At 46.6% G+C, this 6074-nt stretch overlaps 1 long non-coding RNA gene across 1 annotated transcript; it reads right to left on the reverse strand.

Moving 5' to 3' along the window:
• Window positions 1–4013: 4013 nt before the first annotated feature.
• Window positions 4014–5741, reverse strand: LOC128581950 (uncharacterized). The gene is made up of 3 exons (XR_008378949.1): window positions 4729–5741; window positions 4290–4470; window positions 4014–4186 (listed from the first exon to the last, which is right to left on the reverse strand). It is a non-coding gene; the product is annotated as an uncharacterized LOC128581950 (long non-coding RNA).
• Between the last annotated feature and the right edge of the window lie 333 nt (window positions 5742–6074).

Raw genomic sequence — 6074 nt, forward strand, 5'->3', positions numbered from 1 at the left:
GCCATAGGCACCGAGCCCACTTCTCCTCTCTTAACAACATTCTTTTCACCTGTCAAAAGATAGGTAGCCTGGCTCCGCGCCCGTAGCACAGTGGTTATGGTGCCAGCCACATACATTGAGGCTGGAGGGTTTGAGCCCGGCCCAGGCCAGCTAAACAAAAATGACAACTGCAACAAAAAATAGCCGGGTGCTGTGGCTAGTGCCTGTAGTCCCAGCTACTTGGGAGGCTGAGGCAAGAGAATCGCTTAAGCCCAAGAATTTGAGGTTGCTGTGAGCTATGATGTCACAGCATTCTATTGACAGCAACAAAATTAGACTCTATCTCAAAAAAAAAAAAAAAAAAAAGTCAGGAGCCCATGCATACTTCCCTTGTTATGGGCAAACACACAGTTCTTCCTCTTTAAGGCTGATCTCTACCTCATGTGTTCTACCTCATGTACGCAACCTCGTTAAGACACTGTATAAATAAAACTGTTTCCACGGTTCAGGTGCCGGCTGCAGCCATCGGCTGCATTAGTCCTCCCGATGCCATCCTAGCTCACGTTTCCCGTCTTTGTCTCCCGTCTTTATTTCTCTCCTGTCTTTCATGGCTTTATTTTCCAATCTCTCACCATTTCCACTCAGGTAAACTCTCCTTCCTCGCCCCAGGTTAGGAGAGAAAACACTAAAATTATACCTGTTTAGATGGTAGTTTCTCAGGGAGAGCAAGGCATTGTGAAAGGCATGTGGGGTGAAAAGATTTGGACATTATTTCCATCACCAAAATACATTCCCCATCTTGATTTTCTTTCTTTCATTCTTTTTTTTTTTTGAGACAGAGTCTCACTATGTCACTCTTGGTAGACTGCTGTGAAGTCACAGCTCACAGCAACCTCAAACTCTTGGGCTTAAGCGATTTTCTTACCTCAGCCTCCCAAGTAGCAGGGACTACAGGCACTGCCACAATGCCTGGCTATTTTTTGGTTGTAGTTGTCATTGTTGCTTAGCTGGCCCAGGCTGGGTTCGAACCCACCAGCCCCAGTGTACGTGGCTGGTGCCCTAACTGCTGAGGTATGGGTGCCAAGCCCCCATCTTGATTTTCTTTGTCAACAAATACCCTCAATTCCAGCCCATTCTGTGGGTACTATTTGTTCAGAGATGGTAATGTGTCTCAGGCACAGCTGATGAGCCACAAGGAAACGTCTGCTGGGTCTTCCAGGAAAGCCTCTGTCTTCTTTGGAAACTACTTGTATCTGCCTGGATGGATGGTGTGATGGAATGTGCTTGAATTGCTGCAGCCATTTTGTTAACATGAGAAAATTCTAGAACAAACTCAAGGGTCTTAGTGTGGAGGCCGAGGATGAAGCCAGCACTGAGTGGACAGATAGAGAGAAACCTGGCCCTTAGTGACATGGTTTGTGCTTCAGGTCTGAACGCTGAAGGTCCTCCCTCGGGGCCTCCTAGTCATGGGAACCATAAGCCAACAATTTGCCTCTGTTGTTTAAATCATTTTAAGATGGATTTTCTGTGACTTGCAATAATAGGTGTTCTGGCTGATAGAGTAAGCCAAGAGGTCAATACTTTTCAAGACCCTGACGAACCCCAGTGCTGGTCATCTCAGTTTTTTTTTTTTAAAGCATGGGCAGGTGATATATTTGCATAAGAAATGTAATTAAATGATGCCGCCCACTTTAATAGATTTCCTCAGTGCTTAATAGCAACAAATGTTAGGCCTAGGCTATGATGGAAAATACTATTTAATTCCTGGCAAATTCCTGGCCTGCAAGCCCTCAACAAAATGGAATAAGTCTGGTTCACTCCCAAAATAGATGGGAAAGTACTCACGGACTTCTTGCTTGACTAATTCCTGGGCCTGGGAACCGAACTGACTATCATGAGACTGACCTTTAAACAATGCCGGGTGGAGAGAATACTGAGACAAAGATGTATGGAGAAAAAGTACTGGAACTAAGGTGAATGGGAAAATATTAAAACAAAGATATATGACATATAGATGACTAACCACAAAATTCTGCTTCTGTATAATGCTTTCTTGATACCCCACCCAAATACACGTGGACAGCCTGCATGCCAACCAGGATACAGACCAAGCCTTAAAACCTGACCCCTTAAGCACTCGGGGCTGCTTTCAGAAACCCCATGTTGGGACACTGAGGAAGTTGTCGGCTGGCTCTTCAATAAAAGGACTCTGCTGGGCAGCGCTGGTGGCTCAACGGAGTAGGGCACGAGCCCCATATGCGGGAGGTGGCGGGTTCAAACCCAACCCCGGCCAAAAACTGCAAATAAATAGATAAATAAAATAAAAGGACTCTGCTGTAAATTGGCTTGTTTGGCAGTGTGGTCTTTGTGGAACTCCTGGGCATTACACAAACACACACACGTTGCTTTTGGACAGGGAGATTTCCTGTAGGCTTTCTATAATGACTTATGTCTTCTACAGGTGCTGGCCAGTTGCTGAGGGAATAGTGGCATGATATGGGGGAAAACATTTTCTACAAAAGACAGTGTTTTGGGTAGAGAAATCCACAGTGCTGTGTATAATATCTGCTTTTGTTATGGGATAGACCTAATTATTCTCTTTGGAAGCACAGACATGGAAGTATTGCTCTAAGATTTACTTAATACACCCAACCGGGTGGACAAGAGGACGCAACATTTTATTTATTTGAAACATTTTTACGTGATCATTACATCATCTCCACATGTCTTTCACATGATCCCCATTTGTCCTTCACGTGATAACTACTTGTCTTTCATGTGATCACATGGATGATCCCGGAAGGATACATGGTGATCACATCAAGGACATGTAAAGATCATGTGGCAATGTACTTAAAACATGAACCACTACAAATGCAGCTGAAACCTGCTATGTAACTTTTCCTCACTCTTCACACCTGCTACACAGAATTTTTGAATGAAGCAGATTTTCTATTAATACAAACTACAGTTGTATTATAGTTAGGACTTCCACTTCACTAATTCAGTTCCATAAGTCAAAAATCAAAACGAGTCAAAGATCTGAAAATTTTTCTAAAGATATTTACTTTTTACTCTTTTATAATTATTTCCCAAGTTTGCATTTAGATTTCTGAACCCCATAAATTATTGGTAGAAATGTTAATATATGTTGAAAATTATAGTAATAGAAGAAATGGCTCATTCAGTGCAGATATCACTGAGCTCACTGCACTCACTCTGGGGGTTTCTGCTGACCTGGCCACTCCTGCAGATTCTGCAAAGCACTCAGCAGAACTTGGTCAGTGATGAAGAGAACAGTTTTTTTTCTCTTTTTTAAATGTTCCACTCTGTTGGTGGGATTGCAAACTAATACAGCCCCTTTGGAAAGAAGTAATGAGAATCCTCAAAGAACTCAAAGTAGACCTCCATTTGATCCCACAATCCCATTACTAAGTATCTACCCAGAAGAAAAAAAAATCATTTTACCACAAGAACATTTGCACTAGATTGTTTCTTGCAGCTCAATTCACAATCGCCAAGACGTGGAAACAGCCAAGTGCCCATAAGCTCATGAGTGGGATAGATAAACCATGGTGTATGTACACCACGGAATACTATTCAGCCATCACAAAGATGGAGACTTTACATCTTTTGTATTTACCTGGATAGATTTGGAGAACATCCTCCTAAATATCACAAGAACGGAAGAGCAAGTATCCAGTGTCCCCGATACAAATATGAAACCAAGGGATGAACAACCACACACCCACATGAGAGAAAAACACAACTACATTCAGAGGAGAGAAGGGGGTGAGCTCTCACCTAACAGGTGCGACGTAGCGAGCACCTCCTGGGTGAAGGGCTCAACTGCAACTTGGACTTTCCCTAACAAGCTCAAACAATGTAACCTAATCGTTTGTACCCTTACATTCAATCTGAAATTTTTTAAAAAGACATAATTTGAAAAAAAAAATCTATATATATATAGATTTTTATATAAAAATATGAAATATAGATATATATATCTATATATATATAGATTTTTTTTTTTAAGTTCCACTCAAGAGTGGCATTTGCCTGGCAGACGGGCAACCCACGGACAGCTGCAGATTCCAGTGACGCTGGAGCGCGATTGCAGACTGAGCACCCGAGACGCTCCGGCTGCGACGGCCCACACGGGGGCAGCCTCCCGGGACGTGAGGTCTAGAGACACCTTTTCACCCTGCTGGAAGGAAATGGAAAGCTCGAAAGAAAAGTACCCGACTGAGGCAGGAGCGCAGGCGCGATTTCAGACTCAGAAGAGAGACTCAGCGTGGCGGGAGACTCACGGGAAGAGCGTGGCGCCGGGACAGTGACCGGCGTTCCGTGTCTCCGGGGCACAGAGTCTGCGGTGGGAAGTGGGAGATTCCAGCCGGAGGAGCTGCGCCGTCCAGGAGAAGCCGTCGGGGAACGTTCCACTCCACAGAGCGCATTTATGGAAAATAAACAGCGGGCAAAGGTGCTCAGAAACTGGTGGGAGGAAGCGAAAAAGTAAAGTGGAATTTAAAACTCAAGTTATAATTTTTCCTAACACTCCCTACAATGTCAAAATAGTCTTCACGTATCCTGTTCCTCATTTATTCGGTAACGGCGACGTTCTCAGGCTAAAGAACAACTGAGTGCAGAGGTCGGCAACTGTGGCTCAGTGAGTAGGGCGCCAGCCCCACATACCGAGGGTGGCAGGTTCAAACCCGGCCCCGGCCAAAACACACACACACCCACCCCTACCTGAATGCGCTGAGCGGGCGCTCAGTCCCAGTCACGCGGCGCCGGGAAGACGCTTCAACGCAGCCGGACCTGAGAGCGCGCGGCCCAGTAGGGGCTGACCCGCTCACAGGCCGCGGGGCTGACCGGTTCGCAGGCCCCTTCATGATGCGCGAGCGCCCGGGCGAGGGCTCAGTCTGAGACCTCGGCCCCCAGCACGCCCAGGAAAGTGGGGGAACAGCAGCTGCAGAGGACACAGCAGGCAGGGACACCCGGGCAGGCCCGAGCCTGGGCTCCCGAGAATAAAGGCCAGAAATGGCAAAGACACTCAGCCCGTCTCAGACCCGCCGCTCAAGGTCAGAACGAAACCGGCTTCCCGGGGGAGGAGCGCGCAGACACGCGGGAGGTACTGGGCGTCCTTCCAGAAATGGCAATGGGGGTGATTGGTTAATTCGACCATCTAAAATAAAGCCAGGGAACAAAACTGTAAACGTGCCAGAGAGCAGCAGGTGTCTGGTGGGCCCTGGGGAAGCCTGGGGTGGGCGAGACCCGAGCAGAACCACAACAATTAGTCCAGAGGCCCGGGACAAAGCGACGGGGCGCGGTGGGACCCCAGAAACATCACGCGAGGGCCAGTCTAGTGCCCTCGTGTATAAAGTAGGAAGCCACGTGTTCTGTACGCAGGCGAGATTCTCCCCCAAACATTTGGTAAGACCTTTCCCCTCTGAGCTTTAATCACATTACGTTAATTGCTCAGGGCTATGCAATAGACTCCGAGAGACAAACAGAGGCCAAGAAGATTTGACCTGGATAGGGACAGTAGGAAATCTTTTTTTAAAAAATTTATATAAAACAAAGGGAGGCACTCCTCAATGTCCCCGCTTGCGTCACCAAGTCCCACACAGGCGCACAGATTCCCAGAGCACCGCGGACCGAGGGATCCCGGGACGCTCCACAAGGTGGCGCTGCCCGCCACTCGGCAGCTTTGGTTCGTGCCCGTCGGTCCGCCTGGTTTCTCTGCCCAGGACTGAAATCACTTACACATCCTATTGCCTTTTCCTTATGATTTTATAAAATGAACACGAACTGGATGTTGTCATGAAGGAGAGAATCTACTGGCCAGAGGGGATCAGTATCTGCTCCCTTCTGTAATTACTCTTTTTTGTAAAATAATAAACTGTCAATTCTTATTTCATTTTCAATCCCTAATGGGGTTTCCTTTTTAAATTTTCTTGATTTCTCTTTTATTTCAGAACAGTGGAGAAAATGGAGTTTCAAGACTATAGGTCAACATCCCTAACTACAACCAACTGACAAAGTCACCCCCTGTCGCCTGTCAGGGCAGCCCCTGGGTCACTGGAAGCCCACTG

This window comes from Nycticebus coucang, chromosome 3 (assembly GCF_027406575.1).
Source record: "Nycticebus coucang isolate mNycCou1 chromosome 3, mNycCou1.pri, whole genome shotgun sequence".
NCBI lineage: Eukaryota > Metazoa > Chordata > Mammalia > Primates > Lorisidae > Nycticebus > Nycticebus coucang.